The sequence below is a fragment of the Sabethes cyaneus genome, chromosome 2 (assembly GCF_943734655.1).
Source record: "Sabethes cyaneus chromosome 2, idSabCyanKW18_F2, whole genome shotgun sequence".
NCBI lineage: Eukaryota > Metazoa > Arthropoda > Insecta > Diptera > Culicidae > Sabethes > Sabethes cyaneus.
This window is the reverse complement of record NC_071354.1, coordinates 193,470,736-193,496,183: the sequence shown is the minus strand read 5'-3', so window position 1 is coordinate 193,496,183 and position 25,448 is coordinate 193,470,736. Positions and strand designations below refer to the sequence as shown.

Genomic DNA, 25,448 nt, shown 5'->3' with positions numbered 1-25,448 from the left:
AACACATTTGAAATCTTCCTAACACCCTCAAAATTTCAAGTTATTGCAAAAAAAACGTTTTTTGGGTAGGTGTACACATACTATCATGAATAACTCAATAATTTTCCAAGCAATTTTAAATTTTTTATACATTTTTGGAAAGCTTAGAGGATAAGCTTTCAGGATATATATATACATTTACTATGGTTCTACAAAAGTTAGATGAGATTTTTTCAATTAAATATAAAATTTAACTAAAAAATTAAAAATTTTCTCACTTTAGAGGTCCTTAAAGTGACCTTAAAAATGATCCACATTCCTAAGCTCAACATCACTTGTTTTATATTCAATCCTAAGACTTTGGTCAAAATTTCAGCCAAATCGGCCAAATTTGCAAATTTGAGACCTATTTTAAGAGTTGTAGAATTGGTTGCTTCTCATATATCACCCGCCTAATCTTACATCGTGTACAAGATACTCAGTTGTAAGCTTATCCTCTAAGCTTTCCAAAAATGTATAAAAAACTTAAAATTGCTTGGAAAATTATTGAGTTATTCATGATAGTATGTGTACACCTAGCCAAAAAACGTTTTTTTTGCAATAACTTGAAATTTTGAGGGTGTTAGGAAGATTTCAAATGTGTTTTTATGATGTACTAGGTGTGACTAACAACGTACACTAGGTCACTTGCAAAGTATATTAAAAAAAAAATTTTGTCGCACCGTGTAATGTGCATCTTTCCTCTTATTAAACACGTAGTAAGGCTTGTTCCCGACAAAATTTGGACACCCCCAAACACACACAGCTTCGGAAATACATTAACAATGAGTGAAATATTTTGCAGAGTGGTAGACGTATGTCTGTTCTTTCTGAAAATATAACACTCGTTTATATTACAAGCACTCAGTGTAAAATGGCGCCGAAAAAAGTGCAGGTGCGAAAAGCAATTGTGTGCGGTCGCAACGAAAATCCGGATCGCTCGTTAAGAAAACTTGCCAAAAAGCTTGGATTTCCTCCAAGCACTATTCACAGTGTTTTAAAATCGTTCGATACTCGCTTGACAACAGCTAGGAAGAAGGAAAGTGGAACAAAAACGGATCTGAGGAACCACCACAAGGATGCGAAGGTAAAACAAATATTACGGAGGAGACCAGATCTTTCTGTACGTACCATTGCTCGTAAAATAAAAATGTCGTCAACATTCGTGCACACTTCTAAGCAACGACAAGGCATGAAGTCTTTCAAGGTGAGGACTGTGAAAACCGTCATGAGAAGCAAAATACGACGACCAAAACACGCGCTCGTAAGTTTTATCGCGAATATTTAACGAAGTTTCCATGCGTTATAATGGACGATGAAATGTATGTCCTAAAAGACTTTAAACAGCTCCCTGGTATGTCTTTTTACACTGCCATGAAACGGAATGGCGTTGCAGAGCATTTTAGGACAAAGAAGAAAGCCAAGTTCCCCAAAAAATATTTAGTATGGCAGGCCATATGCAGCTGGTGTCGAGCAAGCAAAAGTTACATCACTACGGGAACGGTTAACAAGGAAATATACCGTGAAGAATGCCTGCAGAAACGATTGTTATCGTTCCTAAACAGCCATGAAGTACCCTCGCTGTTTTGGCTTGATTTGGCATCCTGTCACTACGCCAAAGATGTTTTGGAATGGTATGATGCTAATGGAGTCCATATTGTACCGAAGGAGGCGAATCCATCTAACAGTCCAGAGTTACGCCCCATCGACCGGTATTGGGCTTTGGTGAAGAGAGAGCTGTCCCAGCACAAACAACAACCAACAACTATAGGTAAATTTCGAAAATCTTGGACAAACGCAGCTAAATTGGTTGTCAACAAGTCTGCACTGATCCTCATGCACCTTCCAGCATTGAACAAAAGGTAGGAGTCAAAACGACTACTTATTAAGCGTAGCTACCAATATCCTCCCCCTCCCCTCCTCACCTTTCCGCTCTTCTCCCTCCTTTACCAACAAAAAACTATGTGCTAACTAAGTGGATTCTTTCCCCTACCGTTCCTTCATCAATTGTAGAACCATCGTTTCAAAAAAATATCAAATAAATAATGCTAATTTGTTTGTCAGAGGCGAATGCCAAAATAGGCAGTCTCTATAAAAAAATTTGTTTGATAATTATTAACGATACACACATAAATGATATAAAATTGTTTCGTGGATTAAACTTCTAGCAAGTTTGTTTTATTGCAAAATTGACGTGTCCAGATTTTGTCGCGAATAAGCCTTAGGTCAAGTTTTATGGAAACTAGAATGCATTACTTCAGGTTTCAGCTATTTTAGGATGATTTTACATGGAATTGTCCTAAACAATTCGCTAAATCCTTAACGATACTGCAAAAAGAACGAAGTGCGGAATACAGAAAAATACAACAGGGTTATATAACAATAGATGAAAATTCAATATTTAAAGAAGAAACCTCCGAAAGAGGTGGAAATAGGTTAGTGAACAGCTAGATATTGCGTAATACAGACCCCATAATAGTCCTTATCCAGAATCTACCCAAGCCTCCGTACTAGCAGGGTTGTTATAAAGTAGTTGTGGTAACCCAATTATGACCAATTTCAGTCGTACTACGGTTCCTTCAACTAATTGGACTTAAAGTGTGCTACTTGGGCTCTTATCCAGTAACTACAGTACACTATCCAGCCGGAATACGAACAACCTTAGCGAAGATCGGGTAACCAACCCCGGTGGAAACTAAGGTACAGTGTTGTCTCGCCACTATAAGATGGCAGTCTCTTCTCGAGACCTGGTAGCGTGGCCCTAATAAGGCAGCCAACCTAAACCCACCTTACTGCAAACGTTCAAGCAAATACGGATCGGAATATTCGGCATTGATCTAGGCGACGAAACAAGGATGATGAATGACGTACTCAGTACTTGAAACGTCAGATCGCTAAATTTCGCAGGTGATAACCGGGTGCTGCTCAAACACCTTGAACCACGTAAACTCGGCATCGTAGCTCTGCAGAAAATTTGTCGCAAAGGAGAGAAGGTTCGGAAGATCCGCAGCGGCGCATAGGCCCAGTTTAATCAGGGTGGAGGCATTATCAACAAGCTGGGAACGGGCTTTGTACGGTTTGTAGTTATGGGCGGAAAGCAAGATCACGTGGTAGATTGGAAGGCGATCAACAAAAAAATGTGTCTATTGAGGATAAAGGGCCGTTTCTCCAATTACAGCATCATCAACGTGCACTGCCAGCACGAAGGTATACCCGACAATAAAAAGGAAGCATTCTAGCTTCCAGCTGTTCGCCTCGGGACATCAAGATCGTCATCGGGAATATTATGAAAGCTCGAGTCGGTAGGATATAAATGTATAGACCGGTGATAGGACCCCATAACCTGCACACTAGCACGAACGATAATGGCCAACGATGTATAAACTTCGCAGCTTCCCGAGGCCTGGTGAACATTCTACCTGGAGGTCACCTGACCAACGTACAATGAACCAAATTGACCACGTTTTCATAGAGGGCCGGTTCTTCTCTGACATCGTGATCAAACGTTGCCTACGGGATGTGAATATTGACTCTGACTATCAGCTAGTAGCAGTTTAAGTGCTGTCAACCGTATACCGGATACGTCAAAGCCTTCTTTCTCGACTGAACAACAGGCAGCTAGATAACCCGCAATCTGCCGAGAGGTACGCGTGAATACTGGATGAGACGCTGCCTTCTTCCGAGGAGTTAGGGGCTTCCAACCTCGAAGAAGGTTATCGGAGAGGTCGCTAGTTGAGCGCAGCACTAGTTGAGGAGCCCCAGAGTATATGCTTTGGATCACAACATTATGCTTCAAAAGTTAGAATACTATGGGATTCTAGGTCTAGCAAATGATATTATTCGAAGCTATCTGAAGAATAGACAGCGATATGTAGCTATCGAGGACTCACGAAGTTGCTTGCATACTTTTAATATTGGCGTTCCACAAGGTAGCAATATCGGGTCACTTTTATTTCTGATCTACATAAACGACCTCGGAAACCTCCCTCTTAAAGGAATACCACGACTATTCGCGGATGATACACCAATGTTTTACCCAAATAGATATAGATCACATTTGCAAAAAAAAATATCATCTCTTTGTGTATTGTATCGCGTCAGATCATTTGTTCTACGGTATGCACTACTTAAATTTTATTTTGGGTGCATACATTCTCACCTGCAGTATCTAGTCGTCGCTGGGAATGGTAACCGTCCTTTACACTATTTTCAAGATTTGGGATGGGGAGAAGTTATCGAAGGAATGGATGGAAGTAGTGGTTTGTTCCATCTACAAAAAGGGAGACCAGCTCGACTGCCGCAACTATCGTGGGATAATACTGGTAAGCGCCGCCTATGTACAAGGTACTTTTCCAGATCCTGTTACGCCAGCTGTCACCGACAGCACATGGTTTCAAGAGGGCTCACGCAAGTACGGACCAAATGTTCACCATCCAACATATCTAGCAGAAATGTCGCGAGTACTACATGTCCGCGCATCACGGCTTAATTGATTTCAAAGCAGCATACGATACAGTCGATCGAGACCAGCCATGGCAGATGATGCACGAACACGGTTTTCCGGATAAACTGACGCGACTGGTAAGAGCTACATTGAATCGAGTTATGTGTTTCGTGCGCATCTCGGGGACACCCTCGAATCCCTTAGAAGCTCGTCGAGGATTGAAAAAAGGTGACAGTTTATCCTGTATGCTGTTCAACATCGCTCTTGAGGAGGTGATCCGATTAGCGGGCATTGAAACGAGAGGCACGATTTTCACCAAGCGTAACCAACCACTAAGCTTTGCAAATAACTTTGATATCATAGGCAGGACTCTACGCCAGACTGAAAGTGGAATCTATGAGGATTGGGCTAAAAATACATGCGTCAAAGTCCAAATACATGAAAAAAGAGCTTTAACGGAGACAAAGGCGATCCTTTCACGGACGGTAACCGTTGACGGCGACAAACTAGAAGTGGTAGATGAATTCGTATTTTAAGGATCGCTGGTAACCGCGAACAACAACACTTGTTAAGAGATCCAGTGGCACATTCAAGCAGGAAACCGGCCCTAACTTTGCCCTTCGCAAAACCCTTCGACCAAGAAGCATACGCCACCGTACGTAGCTGACAATGACAAGGACAAAACCCTTATCAGACCGGTAGTTCTTTATGAACTTGAAACGAACGTTCGGCTGTTGAGATTTCGGTAAAATTTTGCCGAACTCGGTGCTATTTTTTAAGTGTGCAGCCAATCGACCATTTTTTAGATGAAACAAACCACACCTGCCATCCACTCCTCCGGTATTTTCTTCGCCTCCCATATTTTTGAAATTATCCAGTAAAGTGCCGTTTCTCTGCCATTTTTGTAGAGTTCTACCGAGAGTCGGTCCTTTCCGGCAGTTCTATTGTTCTTCAGATGACCGATTTCTCACCGGATTTCTTCTAGATCGGGAGCCAGCTGCAGTTATTGTTTGAAGGTACAACTAGGTACTGGCCCACAAGCCTCCTCTTCCAATAGTTGTTTTCCACTCCCAAATGTTGGATATATCACAGTACCATGACCTAGGAAGTGTTTCTCGATTGCCGATCTCGGCCTCGATCTCGTGGAAGTCGGTGACTGAGATTAATTTACGTTAACTTAGGTGAGTATTAGTCCGATTTTTTAATGCACCATCGTGCACTCGAGTGTTCATCGATGTGGTTCTTCCATCTGTCGACTATATCGCCTCTGTTGTAGGTCTGGTTCACATCCATTCACATGCCGGTTTATGGTAAAATGGTATGTCATTGACATGGGATACCCGATGCCTGTCCTTGGGCCAATAGTCATGTTCAAAAGACTCACAACCTAACTCTTCTGCCGAGGCTAGTGCCGCTTCAATCCTCTGAGCTTGCGAAGTTCTTAGGTGGACTTCGGTTTGGTCGGGTCTTATATTCGTGCTTGAGTGTCTTATAGCTATATTAAATATAGCTATAGTTTCTTATACCTAATTAAATACTCCACCATCATCGGTAGAGTTCAGCACGAATGGCACTACTCGCTTTGGTGAAACTGCTTCGGAATATTGTGGTATTTTATAAAAATTCGGCGGGGCCACTGTCTGATTTTGCCACATCCTAGGCAACCTCCCCGGATGGATAAACTTTCTTTAACATACGAAGAAAACATTTTGGTCTCTAGAAGTGTGTGTGGAGAAAACAATTGTTCTACTTGAGTTGTGTTCATTCTGTGCACGAAAAGTTGTTATGAGAAAAAGCAGCGTCTGGCATCATTCGATGGCAGAGCAAACGGCTGAACAAAAAACTGAAAGCTCAATGCAATGTAGTCGTAGCACATGATGAGCAAACAGAAGCCTGCCTGCTTGTTACTTCAGAAGAAGCTGCGATCGAACCAGGTGCGCCGCACGAAATTTGGGCTGCGCAAAACCCTTGGAGTTTTCAAAGAGACGATGCGGCAGGCTATACACGGTGCAAATTAGGCGAAAGACCGATACCTACTAAACAAGGTAAAAAACCTAATTGTTCTCCTTTGAATGCAAGGCAATATCTAAGCTAGGAGAGCTCAGTAGATGCATTAGTTTGCTCCTGAGCTAGTATTTTTACCACATAAGTAGTCACATAGTAGAATTTAATTGGAAAGTTTTCTATTTAATTTAATTTCAGACAATCAGAAAGGTCCGTGATTTCAGTACCTTGCAAACAAATCCTATTAAAGGATTTTTAGTAAACAGATAGTCGCTTCTATGATGGCGTATTTTTTTAATTTCAAATATTGTTGGCGATAACAAAAAAAAAATGAAATGCCTAGGCTATACCTATTCAATAAATATTAAACTAAAATTTTTAGGAGCATTTTGGTAGAATATGAAGAGATAAAAACTAAACGACAGTGATAAAACTGAAAACAAATAGTTCAGCATATCATCAAACCAATCGTATCTGTCCAGTAAAACTCTTCAATACCTACATAAAACGTTATTATGGAATGCAGTGCCAAGTTATCGAGGTACATAGTTATTTTCATGATTCAATAATATTTAGCACCCATAACGAAACGTAAATCTGCTTTCTCGACAGATCATACCAGCAGCCCTTCACCAGCAGCGTACCGGAACGAACTCGTTCGTACAAAACAAAGGACATTTTCTTCCCCGAAACAGAACAAACGGCCGGGTGCAGAACCGTAGCAAGTGTCTGTTTCGTATTTTCGCCTTGCCATTGATAAGATTTCGTTGCAATTTATGTGCCTTTCGTTGGTCGTTCTTTTTTTTCGTTTTTTCGCCTCTCTGTGCTGTTTTCACGCCCCCGGGGGCCTCCGAGCCTTGGTTCCGCGAGTCAGGTTAAAGCCGAACGGGGAGATCCACGGAACAGGTTTCCCATGTCGCCTCGCTTCGTACTACCTCGAATCCCTAGGGCTAGTCAGTAAGTCAGGGAACCACTACCGGTCGGTCGATCGGTCGGTCCGTCGGTACGTACAGGTATAGGCAGAAAACGGCTGAAAACAACACCGACGGAAAAGTAAGAAGATTTCTTCACCTGAACAGGTTTAGGGCCCCTGTTCTGGTTTTGCGACGATTAAAAGAAACGTTCAAATGCAGAAACAAAAACGGAACGGTGGCAGCAGCCGGCGCAGCGCAGCGCAACGCAGCGGTGTGGCGACGACGACGGCGACGGAGGCCACGGCAACTATGGCAGTTCTCAGGCTTGAAACCTGTTCTCGGATCTTTCTTCGCGATACGGAACCGATTATTGAGGTCTGGAAGTAATGATGAGTGCACACCGCAAGCAAGCGGCAAACTTCCTTGGGGTCCTGCCTTTGGAAGTATCTACCCACTAGCCGTTGTGGTTTAGTTGCTCTCCTTGAGAGCTTTACTTGTCTTTTTACGATTTGCCACTTTGTGATCGCATTACAAAATTAGTCTATTCTTGTTAATGGGAATGAAGAATACCGGTTTGATATGCTGTAATTTACAACCAACATGTAATGTGGAGTCATCAAAAATCATTAACACCTCATAAACTAGCTTGTAAATACAATACTCGACCCGTCAATGTACGTGCCACCGATACAATGTAGCGCCCGTTCATGTCTCGTGACAAAAACGTCTTTCTAAATCACGACAAATCACTAGCGTGCTGCACTCGGCCGGCGGGCCGACAGGTTCCAGTGCAAGTTTGTAACAGAAAAATCGATAGGACACTTAAAGGCCAGCTAGCGAATGTTTATGCAGCGCTTCAGCCGGTATGTACACTGACCATCAACGCGTTGCAACGCGAAACTACGTAGATCACACTCGACTGGAAGAGAAAGGGAGAAATTCGAATGACCAAATCAGTGTGCTTGCCAGGACCACATCGCTGCCAGATGCCATAGAAGTGATAGTTGCGGGCAGTTCATGCTATAAAGATATGTGAGAAATCATAAACAATGTGTGCTGGCGTAACTTTGACTTCCGAGTTTATGATTTTGATTTAGAACAACCTTCTCCACTGCTAATTCTAGCAAAATTCAAAATGGCTAACCCGCCAGCATGCCGACAGTGAGGAGCTGAACTTGTTCCATGACCAACCCTAATGAATGGGTAGAACTTCCTCCACTTGAAAACTGTATCGAATCACGCGAATGCATTTATTTAGCAGCTCCAGCAGCGGTCGACTCGCAGTAAATTCCAGTAGAATCGATCGATTATAATAAACGCGCGCGCCGTCGACAAAAAAGTTGGTCTCCACGGGCAACGAAAACTGAAAACGGGTGTAAACAAATTCGAGTCAAGTTCAAGTCTACCTTTCACGTACCTGCCCCACCTCGTACCGTGTCTTACCGTAAACGGACGCCAACGACCGGACTGGTTGGATCGTGGTCAATACAAACCAAAACTTCCCCTGCCAGACCGGTTCGCAAGCAAAGGAACGACTAAAGTGTTGCCGCGGCCGAGGTGAAGGTAACAGGACCTCTGAAGAGTGTTATTTTTGGGAAAATTACATAGTTTTATGCGCCACTAGAAAAGGGACGAACTGCTTCAAAATAATTGCACCTGTTTTTTAAGTCACTAGCTTCTTTTCGCCCAGCGGCATCGGCGGCGATTGTGTCACCGATGCGGCGCGCACCATCGAGACTCGCACAAATAATTGCTGACGAAGTGATGGAATGCAAAACGTCAAAAAGTGTAACGATGAGAAACGTGTGTAGCTAGAGAGAGAGCGGTACACGGCAAAATTGCCGGAATGGCAAAATACCGATGAAGTAACGGTTTCCGCTGTCCTCTTCTCCTCCACCCACCCAATCGATGTTTGCCCAAAACCTGCAAGCCTCCTAGAAGTTGGTGCCAGCGAAAAATTAATCAAAATGTCGAACGCATAAATCAATGTGCTCAAGGTTCGTCGTCGTCGTCGTCGTTCTGCAACCGGCCGGGGACTGGCTAGGGGCTTACCCTATCTATGTATTTGCACTTTGCGCCACGCCACGATCGGCACACGAGACGCGGTCGGTGATTGGACGGGCTGAAATGGGAATGGTATTTCGAAATGTCGAGTTTTGTTTTGATCCATTAACCTACAATGATAATAGTGTGGTTCTACACTTGGAGGCAGTACATGCGATGAATGATTCTAGGAAAGTTTTACAGTTTGATTCAGGTGCATTTCGTAATGACATGCTAAGTACAGTATTCCGGATTTTTGTAAGTACGTGTCATGAGTTTATATGTGCTACATGCACTGTAACTGTAAGGCTACATGATTTACTGTGATTTGCATTTCTAAGCAAATTCCAGTGGATTGATTGCTGTATGTAAATTGCAAACTTGACACGAATTGAAATCATTAAAATACCTCAAATTTTCAGCCCCAGCAGAATAAATTATTTGTTGTTTTAACAAATTATTGCTAAATCTGCTTCCTTTACTATATGGCCGATCATTTGTAATTACTGCAACACCTCTGGTTGTCGTGCCAACAAACTTTTTTACAGCTTTTTGATCTGGAAGGATTTTTATCTAATGAAGGTGAATCCACAGGCGTGGAGAAGGACTCTAGGATAAGAGCACCCTTAGTAGAGGTAGTGTCAATAGTGGTGGTACTTGAAAAAATACGCCCTTCACGAGACAAAATGCAATTATGTTTCTAAATAACGCACATATTATGTGCACCTGGGTTATGCAGGTTCGCTTGAAATGAAAGTCTCTTCTCTTAGCGGTAAAATGAAATTAATAGAAGTATTTCGCCGGTTTTGCTTAAATTTCCTGGTTAAAATTTAATTCTGCATAGCTGTTGAAAAAGGTTTTGAATGTTATCTCTTTCTAATATTATTTATTTATGAATTTAAGAAATTTAGATCTGACGAGCATATAAAGTGAGTACTTAGCGACCGAAGCAGCGCACTAGAGAGAGAAAAAAGACTAATCAAAACTTTCAATGAGAGTGCGCTTTTATTAGATGGTTTTGAATACTCAACTGTAGTGACATATCATATCAGGTACGGGTTTTACACACAATGATGACTGAAGCTTTTGGACTAATATTATTTATTTATATTGTTATTTAAGAAATACAGTGGTTTACCGATTTTATCTACCCATCCGAAAATTTTTGGTAGATATATTTGGAAAGTAGACAATTTTGGGGAAAAATAAATTGCTCCAAAATAATTTAAATGAACAAAAAATATTGTTATTATTAATCATTTTTTTCAATTATGTATTATTTCAGCGTAATTTTACGCATAGGGCTCATTTTATTCATATCATGAGCCTTAATGCATGTCAACTCAGCAATATTCTGAAAAAAGACATCGAAATTCAAAATTGCTCCGATTTTATTCAAATTTTGTGTACTTATTCCTTTACAGTAAATTTCAGATCCGTATTTTCATTTGGTACTTAGGATTCTCTTTTCGGAGTCAGTGTGGTCCCAAAAGTTGCCATTTTTTCACCTTTCTTTCTTTAAAAATCTTTAATTTAAAAACTTTTGATCCATTGAACCGATTTAAATTATGTTAATACCAAATTGAAAGTATTTTAATGAGCTCTTTTCAGAAAAAAATATTGGATTGTTTTTACTTGTAATAAAAGGAGTTTTTGACAAAGAAATGTGCCTCATATAAAACGCCATGCGAGTTCATTGAATTTACGCACCTTTATTCCTTAAAAAAAGGGTATCTCAAAAACTGAAAATGTTACAGGTCTGTTTTTTGTCGTATGTCGTATGTAAACAACTAGCTGGCCATTGAAAGTACATATAGTGAATTGGGGCGAACCAACCAACGGTTGAAAGCCCCATCAAATAGTAAATAAATAAATACATATAGTGAATAAATAATAAACAAATATATTAAATGTTTTAAGTGATTTTAAGAGGCTCCTACAAAAAATGTTTTTGCAATCATAAAAAATTTGAACATCAGTTTATTATTTTTTTCTTGTAAAACTCATTAAAATACCTTTTATTTGGTAATAAAATTATTAAAATCGATTTAATGGATCAAAAGTTATGAATTTTTAAAGAAAGATAATCTTTTGATTAGAATTTTTAAAGAAAGAAAGGTGACAACCATATTTCATAGCAGAGACGGGGTGTGCCCGTTAGCGTTACGGTATAAAAAATCTCAAAAAGGATCATTATGAAATGTTAAAAATATGCGTTACAAAATAAACGGAAATTACTTTGCGTATTTGACTTCAGCATTATTATACCCATTCTGTGTATAATTACATACCACAGATGCCATATAGTAAACTATAAAATACAAAGAAATATTCTCTGCTATTCATAAATTCATGAAATCTTCCAAATTTTCATGCCTCATAGTTGAAATGAAAATTAAAAAAAGGTAGATAAAACCGGGTCTAAATGGTAGACAAAATCGGGTGTAGATTAAACCAGGTGTAGATATAATCGGAATACCACTTATTCGCACCAACGCTGTTTGATGCTAGCGCTGTCTCGGCCTTATTCTCATGCAAACAAGCCGTGCCATTTTTATTGTAGTACAATAGGATTTCGAATTTTGCAACAAATGGGTGTTGCCTATGTTGCCAAAATCAAAACCGTGCCAAAATTGGGACCCTTTTTTGATATGAAAAAATTGCATGTAAGTGCGCTAGAAATTCACTAAATGTTATTAATCAACGATTGCAACCTTTTTATGTTTACAAAATCCGCCAAGAGCGGTGCAAGTAAGTTTTTGACGACCTGCGGTAAGACGTAGTCCTCAATAAAAATATTGTTCGAAACATTCTATAACCGCAAACTTTTTTCATGACCACACTTAGGGCAATATTTTTTCATCATTTAAAGTATGTATGCGGAAACTGAATGATTTTTAAGCATATTTTTGGAAGAAAAAAATTTTGTGTTACCAAAAACGGATACTTTTGTTGCCAAAATCGAGGCATGCCAAATTCGGAATCCCACTGTAATTGAATGTTTTATGCCTGTGTGAATGTGTTCACGATGCCTCCACTATAGGGACCTCGGCAGGAACCATACCACCACTATAGGCAAACCAATGCACAATGGTCAAAAGTGAGCTCGTAATCCCAATAATTAGAAGCCGCTGGTTTGGAATCTTACAAGATACTTATTCCTATGTAAAAACGCAAGGAATCGATTTGTGATAGTCCCATCTTGCGCAGACCTTAGGAAGATGTCCATTTTAATCTATTATCCCCAAAAATCATGACAAAAGCTAATTAAACAATATGAAAACTTATTTGCCGTTCGTGAAATGAACTCAAATAACTTCCAAATGTTGTCTAAACATCAGAAGAAACAAATTCCATCCATTCCATATTGTGCGAAACGCAAGAATAGTCCATTTTGGCTAATTCACATCTAAATACATAGTAAGACCTAATTAAAGCGATTACTGGTACTCCCACAATTACTGGTACAACTACCCTATTAGCTGTAAATACTGTGCTCAAACGCTACCGAAAAACATTGACGTTGAATTTGTTTGCGAAAAGGATTACGGTCGTACCATGCCATCAAACATCCCAACAGGATACAGAAAATTTGGTTGTAAAATTGGGCAAGGAAGCTCGTACACCAAGTCCTGATCAAGTACAACGAATATATTTTGATAGACGATTTAAAAATGGACTTTAGATAAGTCCCGGTTCAAAAATATTCCCTTGCAAAACGTAGGAGTGATTCTCCGGGTAAGTTCAAATTCGCTCACAGGTTGATGATTTGAAAATTTTGCCATTTAATCGATCACACGAAGATCCCGTGAAGTTGACCCAAATTAGCCAGCTGCCATTGCAACCAGGATATTGTAGAATGATATAAGCAGAATAATATGAATTTTATTGAAAAAATAATATAATTGTCCAAATTTTCGTCCTATCGAAAAATATTGGGCAATTGTCAAGCATAAATTCAAGAAGTGTGCCAAAACAATCTATCTAAATACCATCTGATATGAAAAAGTGGTGTAGAAAGATGGCAAATACGGTTGACCATTGTTACTGTACAGCAAATGATGGACGCACCCTGTCATCAGTGCACTTCAGGGCCTCCGAACTTAGTTCCAACATATCATCAAGCAAAAGTATTACCCAACACACCAATTACCTTTAGTTTGGAAGTGTAACATGGTTCCATGTTGCAAAAAGTGTGTTGAAGTCCCTGCTGCGACTTATGAAAAATTCGAGGGGTGGTGTCGAAGTGTACCAATTGCGACGGAAACCATTGCGCAACCAACCAGGGCTATCCCAAATGAACGGGCTTGAAACGCATCCGACAATAAGCGACATCAAATAAGCAGCCGGTAGTCGGTGCAACAATCACCGGCTTCCGGCCAATTAAGGGCGGCTGGGCGTCGTAGGGCACACCGGGCCTTTCAGATTAGGGGCCCCATTTTCCAATATTCTCATGACAGCGAATGAAGCGTCGGTCGACGTTGGTTCCGCCGGCCAGCATGTAGTATGTGTTTTGGACGTATTTATTTTTATCCCAACTTCTCTGCTTCGCACTCTAGTCTATTCAACCAGCGCTACAGACAGACGTTCTTCCGATAATATCCATGTCATCGGCAGACGAATAAATCTGATTGGTTGAAGATTGTGTCCGCGTTTTGATATCCGCTTAGTTTATAACGCCCGGTAGCACTTTGCTGAATCTCATGCATAAGAGAGCATTGATTGGCAAGGCCCCCTTCGGGAATCAATGAACACGGCTATCCTCCTGAGATCTGTCTCACTGCCTATCATTCATCGTACCCCTTATTAGTTTGATCAGCTTTATGGAAAATCCGTTCTCGTGATTTTCAATAGCTTTTTACGGGCAATGGTATCATTCGCAGCTTTAAAATCAATGGAAAAATTGTGCGAGCTAACTCTGTATTCACGGACTTTTTGGAGGACAGCCACAGCGTGAATATTTAGTCTGAACAGCTGATCATCCTTCAACGAAGTCGGCTTGATAAATTTCTACAAATCTGCTCACTATTGGTGAGAGTCGTCGAAAAATGATCGCATCGAACGATCCACAACCCAATGCCTCTGTAAGGAACACAAAATACAACAAATAAAATGTATAAAAAGGGCAGTTTGTAGTTGGCGTCGACAATGGTGATCGCACGGGCATTAGCCCGGTTGTCCGGTGGGCCAATCCGCCCCTGCGGCCAAAACAGATGCCGCTCTTCTGTCTCGTTGGTGGGATCAAAGCTGGTTCCCGCGCTCTCTCAACAATTGACAAATTGTCCCCGAATTCAGCAACCCAGCACACGACGGTCACCTTCCGTACACCTCAGCACCACCTCACTCTCGCAGCTGCACACCCAACTCTAGGTTCTACCTCGGCGCCTGGGTTGCCACACGCCAGTGTTGCCTCTGGTGCGACCACATCTTTGACAAGGAAACAGCTTGTCCAACTTGTCTAAAAGGTTATCATCATCCTTAGCTGAGCTGCTCCAATCAGTAATGTCCATTGTCAGCAAGTATGAACCGTTAAGTCTTCTTCATAGTTAATTAGAACGACTGTGACTTTTTCAACAAAAAGGAGATCGACGTCGCCGTCTTAAAAAAACCCCGTCTCAAGCCGGAGGTCAGGGTCTACCTTTCTGACTTTCAAGACTTTAGATTTCACAGAACAAACGCAGGAGGAAGGGGTGTGCCGAGCTTTTACTTAAACTCGAGGTCAACACGTCGATGGGCCCAATCAAGCTGCCTGTTATCCCAAACAAACCAGAGGCCGGGATGGTGCTTCCGCTCAATTACGTTCTGATTTGGCCAAACTGCCTCTGTAAGCTTAATAGTGTATGAAGTGTGGGGCAACAGTCGAAAAAAACAGATCGAGACCATCCTGACGGAAAACTTCGAATCTGGCCACTGCAACAACTTACCGTCGCGATGTGGCGGACTAAGTGAATAGGATGTCCAGGGGGAATCCACTTCATTCTGGATATTTTCCTAACGAACGTGGCCATCGCCGCAGTCCCGAAAATGTTCAAGGAGCTGTCATCCAAATACTACCATGTGGAGTTAAAGTTGCCTCTACCGACATGGCGGACAGTCAACCCAAGCGAAACCGTCATACGTCTACGTAAGTCTCTTTGTAGTGATAGTAGCATATATCCATGCATGTAATAATGCGGTTCTTCTTGCATACTATACATCGTTTCTTCGATACAATTTTCATGTGTATTTGACAAAAATTATCAGCTATCTGTCTGGCAGAGGTCGCAAACATTCATCCTCCCGGCAGATGTGTCCCAAGGAAGTAAACTGGGGTCATTTTGTACACATGATTGTTTTCTAATATGGTCCAAGAGGAATAATGCCGCATTTACCTACACTTCAACTACATTAGGCGAACTAATTTGAATCATTATAATAGTCCGAAATCAAATTCAATGTGTATTGGTTGTATGAGGCTGATATAGGACAAGGTTTTTATTCTCATCAAAACCCGTTAAGAGTAATAAAGTATATAGGGGGAAGTCCTCCAGCGCCGGGCTGCTCCCAATACCGGACACTTTTGACTTTCATAGTTCAAATGGTGCACTTCAGTAGATTATATGATGAAATCAATAAAAAGGACAAAAAAATTACCATGCGTGATCTTGTAGATCAGAATGATTCATGAAAACAGAGATTTGTTAGCTTTTATCTACTGTTATGTTTCGGCTAATTTTCGGATCAGCATTACAGTATTTTTCGGTCGTATAAAGTTTCGTTTTTCATGTATAAAATATCTTTCATAGAATAGTTTTCAAGCTCCATAGTTCATTTTTCCACAAAGATATTCAATTCGCCAAAAAATATACAATGTACTTAGTGATTCCTGTCACCCAGTACCGGACACCGAGCCGTCCCCTAGTACCGGACAGCAAAATGCTTTGCTTGGTTCAGTCAAATTTTTGAATGAAATCAAGATTTTGCAAAAAAAAAGAGATTGAGAAGAAAGAAAACATCACTTATACCAAAGCGGTGTTCTTAAATATGAAAAAAAAAACAAAGAAACCAGTTGAAGATCAATTTTTCGCAAATAGAAGGGCTTCGATGTAGTGCATAAAAACCTGTTAATTTTTATGCAAAGCAATTTTTCAAACATCTTTAGTCAACAAGTATGCAAGCAATAAGAGATCTTAAACATTTTGACATGTATTTTTAACAACTATAAGCCCTGAATTGGTTTACTTTAGGATTTCTATCAAGTGTCCGGTACTGGGAGACAAAATTTTTAAGTAATGATATTTATCGATTTCTTATTTGGCTTCTAAAATGGTTCATTAGTGATGCAAGTACATGTAACCTATTTTTATTGGAAAATAGTCTTCTAAATTACTCTTCCAGCGAATAATAACTGAAGTTATGCTAAGTGTTGATTTTATATATGTCAAAATCCTTAGGTTTCCGGTACTGGGGGACTTCCCCCTATTCATAAGAAATGAAAGTTGTGTCATGGGGTCAGCCTCGGCGTAGTGGTTAGCATTCACGCCTCTCACGTCGAGGACCCGGGTTCAAAACCCAACCCCGCAGGAGTCACGAATGACCCAAGCTGTTAAAATGACTATAATTTAACAAAAAATAGTTGTGTTATCTGTTGGGATAAAGAAACTCTCTCTTAAAAGAAAATAATTAAAATTGCAGGTGTGTCTAATTGTCGTTACTGTTGACGTTGAGCAATCGCATAAAAAGTGTACGGCGATATTTGCCTTATTTTTTTATTTTCATTAAGCAAACAAATATTTTTGACTGAAGTTTTTGGAGCGCCTTAGTAGAATACAAAACGTGAAATTAAAGAAATTTAAATTCCACTATTAACATTAACTATTATTTATAGTGGAGTTCAACTGGAAAAAATTTCTTTTCTTTTCATGAACTCTTTGATTTCAAGAAATATTTTTGTTTCATAACAACTTATTAAGCGCTTGTTTTCCGAATATCAACTATGTATGGGCTACCATTCAAGCAAATCGCCGCTTGAGAGTAGCATATTATATTTGCGATTGTTGGCTTTAACATTTGAATAAGCAATCATTTTCAAAATAAAAACAATTGCTGGACGCGCTTGCACTGCAAATCACGCAACAATTACGAATTTAGGACGAACATGATTCCCAGCGGTTATTTATAGAACCCAAAGTCAATATTTCAATTTAATGCACAATTCACACGCAGCGCCGAAAGCACAGTGCAAAAATTTCAAATCCTTCCACGTTTCCAATCCATTTTCCATTCTGCTTTAGTGCGCGCCACTCGTGTACAGCATAGGCCATTTGAATCTTAAATTTGTTGTCCCTTCCTACACCCAATCTCCAGCCAGCAAGCCACTTGGTTCCACCAGTGAGTATGGTTAGCAAAATCATGCACCGTTGAGTGCTCTTTTGCTATTGTATATAATTATATTTTCTTCAAATTCTGCTTCACCCACACCAAAGGTCGGCTTGTTTATGATTCCGAAGAGTGAAGAATAGCCATAAGAATAACAACTTCTCGGTCAGCCGCAAAAGAACTCCAGTGGGTTCTTTGCTTACCATTCAGTTTCCCATAATCCCGGCAGGGAAAACCCTTTTCCGGCTGTAGCTGTAGCCGGCCGAAAGCCGGACCAAGAGCCTGCTTGAACAATCACGAACCTTTCGAGTAGAACTTAAATCAATGGCCGCGCACTAGAAAGGCCGATCTGCACTTTGCCAAACATCTCGATTCAAGATCAAACAGGTGTTTATTCTTTTCCACAGCAGCTTTACCACATTTAGTCGGCTCGTTTCCATTACATCGAAAAACCACTTCCCCGAGGAATGTAACATCTTCGGTTGCTTGGCACAGTATTCACTCCCAACTCTTCAAATGAATTACCATTTATCACCATGAATTAGTAAAACACGGACCGTTTTCGTCTTCACGCCACACTTTTTCCGTCGGGTCTAAGCAGCTACAGATTCGTTAACAGGCAGTAATTATTTTCACCGGTGTAATAAATCCACTCAATCTTCTACTTCAGTGCATTCCGAGAACACAGTACACACTCACAGTAGATTAGTCACACGAAACCATAAATCTTACTGGATAAAACTTCCACTTTGTTCTACTCGCTTTGGCAGATGCGTAAAACACAACTCGCTCGACTCCTCACTTCTAATAGGTCTATCAATTGGCACTAAACACTGGCGTATTCCACGGCAATTCTAATTGGATAAATAAAATCAGAACCGTCAGAACGTCAGAACCGATTACCGAAAATCGCACTTCATGACATCTATCCGCAGCACTAGCGCAAAGATCTTCACCGAATTACGTGAGACTCGGGCAAAACTCGAAATGTAAGTTTCCGCAGCCACGAACGCTCAGCAACTGACTTAGTGCTTGCTGGCCGGCTGGCGGTCGGTCGGTGCGGCGGATATCGCAAGGTGAGCTCACTCACGCCGTCGTCGAATGAATTCGACCGAAGTTCGCTTCTTTTGTGTTGGTCTTGGCACCACCGTCCTGGTGCCGTGCGGTGTGTTCGTGTAGGTACTCTTCTTCCAAAAGGTATAGGTAAGGTACGACGATACCGCGGAGACCGACCGGCTTTGGAACTAGTTTTTCTTTTGCGCTTTTCTTGGTGTTGCTGGTGCTGTTATTGTTTGTTGTTGCTCCCGTCCATGCTCTACATGGACATTATTTTCCTTTTTGTTTTGCGTACGCATACCGAAACGAAATGACCGCGGAATATGTACAACACCACCAGCGATGGACGTGTTGTTGTTGCTGTGTTGTACTTCCGAGATGCATTCAATCAAAGGCGCATGCATACTTACTACACAGGTAGGCAACCAACCGGCGGGCACCTCGCGTACTCGCGTCGTCGGTCGGCCACCTAGTGCGGAAGTGTTATCAGTTTTTGGGTCGATTGATGTACTACATTGCACACTTGTTTTGCAGTTTTCTACAGTGATTCGAGGAGAAATGCCTGGCGGTAGGTAAGTATAATGTTACTCATAGGTACGTGTTATCTTCACTGACGACTGGTAGTTTCACAGAATTAGTTGTACATTTCAGACGGTAAGATAACGACGCAATTAAGTGTGTATCAGCTAATTTCGAAGCCACCGAGTTGTTTATTGCACTGTGAAGGGGTTGAATGATACTACAAGCTGTTGAAGTATTTTTTTCCATTGGTAATCTATAAAATGTATCAAACAAAAAAGTATAACAATTCTTGAAAGCGAAATCCCTATAAAAAGTATTCATCCCATCCAAGAACTGTTGTTGAGACATCCATCATTCAAGCTTCGTCTTCCACGTGAAGCAAGCAAACCGAGAAAAGACCATCACACGCGCGCGTGAATCAAGTCGATATCAAATGCCGGTTCCGTTCATGCGCCGCAAGCAGCTATATTCACCATACTCACCACGCTAACCGATCCAGACACGATCGTATGCATATACGATCGTGGTGAAGAAAACTGCTGAGCAGAGCGAAGATCGTACATCGTACACCGCGAGAAATGCGAGTTCATTGCAATGTTTATACCTGTCTGAAATCATAATCGGCAGCTGTATTGGTGTGCAGCACACAAAGTGCACCGGTCAATTTGCAATCATCATGACTGATGGTCCCTCTTGAGCGTTCACTCTGCGGCGGCATCAACAATTTAATGGTAATCCGTTTAACCTGGGCTTATGCTTAGACAACAAAGAACTGCTAAAGGCGAAAGTACTCGAATGTGGCGTGTAAATCCAGGACAGTACTGAATGCGAATTTTTAGGCTTCGATATTAGGAAAATATTATCAGAAAATTTGTTTCACTTAAAAAAAATTGTTGCTTGCTTACCACTTAAAATATTTTTGCTAATACCCTGCTGTTACTTGAATAAATAAATTGGACGCAAAGTTATTGGGCAGAATTGATTTTAAGTGTCATTTTCAATTAAATTGTTAAGGGGGCATAGTGCTTTTTCAATTTAAAAAAATCGAAATTTTTTTTATTGATTAGGCCATTGCAAAACATTTCAAAAATTTTCGTTACTCCCCCACCCCCTCAACCCCCCCCCCCCCCCCTGCTTGGAAATTGGCTTGAAAAATCTGGGGGGAAAAAAATAATTTGTAGGATAAGAATTAAATGTTTTTTATAAAATTAATTGTCTTTGAGCTCTACATCCTGAAAAACTTGAAAAACGAGTGTACGAGTTGAGTTAACGCTTCTAGCATGAAATAGCAATGGAATTTCAAATAGCGGAATTTCCGAATATCGGCCAAAAAATTTTCTTTCGTTTTTGTCCTTTTTTCGTAGATTTTTGCATGGAAATTAACAACGAATATATTAAAAGCAAGAATAGATTTGATTTTCACGTTTAAACTTAAAATAACAATGCCTAAAATCCATATTTTTTTGTTCGATTAAAAAATTCTCTTTGTTTTTTTTCACCCCTCCCTTCCAAGTGGCCCAACACCGGAGGGACAAAAACTTTTTAAAATATTTCTAATGGCCTTATTTCGAAAGATTAACATTTTGACCATATATGTTTCAAGTCATTTCGATGAATTTCAAAAATTGATAAAGTTACAGCTATTTGTACCGCGCATGTCTAGAGCGATTACACAGCGAATAAAAACTTCAACGTCGTTTTTCTCGAAACCAGGTTTTGAAAATTGGTACCATAAATATCTCAAGAACGGCTCAATTTCTCATGATTTTTTTTTGTTTCAAAGCCAACAAAATTATCTAGTTTTTGACCCATCCGATTTTCGATATTACATTTTTTGTATTTTTTATAAATGTTTAGTAAATTTTTTCGACTAAAAACCTTACTTGTATGTTTGAATGTCCACCATTTTGTTATGCATTCGAATTTAAAAAAAGGATGGGTCAAACACGAGATAATTTAATATAAGGTACCCCGGGACAAGTGGGAATACGGACAAGTGGGAACGGAGCTCATAACTCTCCTCAACCTCATTTTCTCCAACCGAACCTTTCTAGAAATGAAAGATACAACTCAAACGCATGTATTAACATTATAGATTATTTATAACAGGCATTCCAAACATCAAAATAGGACTTTCAATTTGAGCGTTATTTTCAATTTGCGTTGTAAGTTTGACGTACCTTTTTATAAATGATATTTTGGCCACAGGCTTTAAGTAAAAGTACATGTTTTTCTGACAGTAGGTAAACATAATAAGTGTATTAACAAATTACACCCGAAAACTAGTTGTTTAATTTGACAAACGGCATTAAAAAAATGGGTCGAAATAAGGTCGGCACTTCAAAGTACTCGGGGCAAGTGGGACCTATTAAAAATAAAGTGTTTCAGCACAAAACTTGCGGTCTTAATACATTTTTTAGATGAACTACCGAACATTTTCAGTTTAGTTACATAATATTTATACCAGTAAAGTTTTAAAATAAAACCGAAAAAAAATAAACTAAGGGGCCCCAAAAAAGAAGCCCACATGCACAGCTTGTGAGGGAACAAACAGTTTGGTCACATTTTGGTTACACCTAATTGAATTGAATTTGGAAAGTCTAATTTGACATAATTAAGCAAATCTGCAACTGGAATTGAAACAATAAAGTGTTGTGGTTCTTAAAACGTAACTATCTCTTATGAGTAGCTCTACCGAATTGCGCATGGTAGAACAAACAGATCATAATCGTATTTTCGAGCTATTAAACAATGATTAATCCTAAATTACGTCTCGCAAGAATTGGATACAACGACATATTCAACTACATTTCATTACAATTTGTGTTTTATATAAATTATAAAGTTGCCCGTTGTGATCTGATTTTGTTACGCAATTGTTGAATGAACCCTTCGTACAAATATTGTTTTTGATTACTTCTTGCAATGCTTTAACATTGCTGTATAATAACTTACACAATTTACCTTTAGCATAAAATTTTTAATCAAATTTGAATATAGGTCCCACTTGCCCCGGTAAATGGGGCAAGTGGGACCTATCGCCATAATTTTGAACATTCTCCTCCAGATTCATTTCATGTAAATTGATAGGCCTTTTTCGTAATTAATCCTTCGAAGTGATACCACTGAAGAGTTTCTGTGCTAAAAGAATTTTGAAATAATCATAGTTATAGAAAACACAGTGGAATAAACCCAAACTATGCATTTTTTAGGTCCCACTTGCCCCGGTGTACCTTACTTTCATGTCGTTTTGGAATTTTTCAATTCGGATAAGCCCCCCAGCGCCGATCCATGGTATCGTAAATCATGTATTTTTCGAATGATCAAGTTCAAGAAGCCGTAGGGAGAGGGGAAGAGGTTCACATCCCAAGTAACCAGTAAGCACTAAACACTAGTCCTTTGACAGCATTGTATAAGCATGCAGAACTATGATTAAAAGCTTATTTTTCTTTATATATTTCTGTAGAACTCACATAATGCTAAAAAGGCGAAATAGCGGGTTATTAAAATGCTACGCCACAAGCATTCAATAAACATTATTAGTGTTTGTTTGAGGCTTAATCGAAACGTCACATTGTCTACATTATCGACGTATCAAAAAAGTATCGACGGCATATCGTTTGCTTGTTATCGAAAATAAAAATAGATTCGGTCGGGATTACAAAAACTAAAAGAACAAACGATTTTTTTGCTGCATCTCAAGGGGAGCAGGATAAACAGAACCATTTTTTGAAATGCTGAATTATGTTACCACCTAGACAGGGGCTCGAACAGGGAGTTAGTCATGCAACCTGATTCGTTTCCTTGCACCTTTGCTACCTAAACCATAGCGGACGTGATTGAGTGAGTTGAAATTAGTCGTATTTCAATCTTGGTGATATTCCCTTTCATACCATAGCTACTTGTCCTGCATTACCAATAGGGTAGAAAAAGACGGCACCCGTCAGTTGGAAGAGGACATAAATAGTGACCGTAGAATAGCAAAATAAGAAGTCAAGTACAAGCCGTTTATCAACACTTACGGCTCGTTTTAATGCAATTGACTAAATGCATTATATTGTTACGTTATATGCGCATATATTGCTTTCTTTAATGCTGATTTACGTTAATGCTTCTATGCATCAACAATGTTAATATACGTTTTATAAGTATTAGCATTGCTAATATACAAAAGTTTGGCACTAGGGTTGCAGAATTATTTCCAATATACAGTTTTGGATTAGTGCTTATGGTTACTTGGGATTTGCAAACAAAATTGTAAATATTAGTATAAATTGCAATATTTAGAATGCAAAAAACCCGAATCGATTCGCTTTCCGCGTTATCGAGAAAAAAATATAGTGTAAAAAGTACTATGCCCCCTTAACCTTCCTAATGCATTAGAAAAAAGTTACATATTATGCATTAAGGGTCGAAAACGACCCAAGTTTTGAAATTGCTCTCATTCATCCATTTTCAATCCGAGTGTCGTTTTCTTTACCTCGTTTGAAAGATATGGCCAAAAACTAGCACCCAAGGTATGTTGGGGAATATTTATTGACTGATGGCCACTTCTGCGTCGGTTCCGGAACACCCACTACCAGATCCCGGGGAACATTTTTATATTTTGAGATAATTCATTTTGCGGCACATCAAATCACATTGGCTTGATAAAATAAGATTAATGGAAGTGCAATGGGAACATTTTGGACCCAAGCGGCCATTTCCTCATTGGTTCTGGAACATCCGGTACCCGGTTTTTGAGGACAATTTTAAATTTTAGGATGATTTATCTTGCGACACGTCAAATTATATCAGCTTGATAACGTAAGACTATTGAAAGTATAATAAAGACATTTTGAAGGCAAATGGCTACATCAGCATTGGTCCCGGAACATCCGGTACCCGGGTTTTGGGGCCATTTTTGCATTTTAGGATAACCCATCTTGCGACACATCAAATCACATCGGCTTGATTAAATAAGACTGATGAAAATAAAATAAGGTCATTTAGAAGCCAAATGGCCATTTTACCATCGGTTCCGGAACATCCGGTACCTGGTTCCGCGGGATATTTTTGGATTATGAAATAATTCATCTTGCGGCACATCAAATCACAATGCCTTGATCAAATAAAACAGTTACAAGAGCTATGGGGACCATTTGAAGACAAATGGCTATTTCATCATCGGTTCCGGAACATCGGGTACACGGTTTATGAGAACATTTTTGGATAGGATAATTCATCATGCGCCACATCAAATCACATTGCCTTGATGAAATAACACTAATGGAAGTACAATGGAAAATTTTTGGAGCCAAAATTACCATTTCACCATCGGTTCCGGACTATCCGGTATCCGGGTTTTGGGGACATTTTTGGATTACAGGGTAATTCATCTGCCCCGAGTTACCCCGTTTTACGGTTCATTATAAATACCGGATACCGGATTATATGCGACTGACGCCCCATTATACTTCCATTGTTGTTATTTTATCAACGCGATGTGATTTGTGGTGCCGCATGGTGAATTATCTCAAAAGCCAAAAATGTCCCCCGAAACTGGTACCGGATGACCCAGTACCGATGGTAAAGTGGCCATTTGGTTTCTAAATGACATTGTTTTACTGCCATCAGTCTTATTTTATCAAGCCGATGTGATTTGATATGTCGCATAATGAGTTATCCTAAAATATAAAAATGTCCCCAAAAACCGGGTACCGGATGTTCCAGGCCCGATGCTGATGTGGCCATTTGCCTTCAACATGTGTTTATTATACTTTCAATAGTCTTATGTTATCAATGTGACGAAATTTGACGTGCCGCAATAGAAATCATCCTAAAATTCAAAAATGGCCTCAAAAACCTGGTACCGGATCTTCCGTTACCGATGGGGAAGTGGCCACTCGGGTCCAAAATGTCCCCATTGTACTTCCACTAGTCTTATTTTATCAAGCCAATGTGATTTGATGTGCCGCAAAATGAATTATCTCAAAATATAAAAATGTTCCCCGGGACCTGGTAGTGGGTGATCCGGAACCGACGCAGAAGTGGCCATCAGTCAACAAATATTCCCCAACATACCTTGGGTGCTAGTTTTTGGCCATATC

At 39.9% G+C, this 25,448-nt stretch overlaps 1 protein-coding gene across 3 annotated transcripts in view; it reads right to left on the bottom strand.

The window, feature by feature from the left end:
• Positions 1–18,697, bottom strand: part of LOC128738597 (FH1/FH2 domain-containing protein 3-like) — a 192,929-nt gene extending 174,232 nt beyond the window's left edge. For 2 of the 3 annotated variants that reach the window (XM_053833850.1, XM_053833852.1), the window contains exon 1: positions 18,307–18,697. The gene's annotated coding sequence lies outside the window, so the exon portion shown is untranslated. The remainder of the gene's footprint in view (positions 1–18,306) is intronic. The other variant, XM_053833851.1, reaches the window with a different exon arrangement.
• Between the last annotated feature and the right edge of the window lie 6,751 nt (positions 18,698–25,448).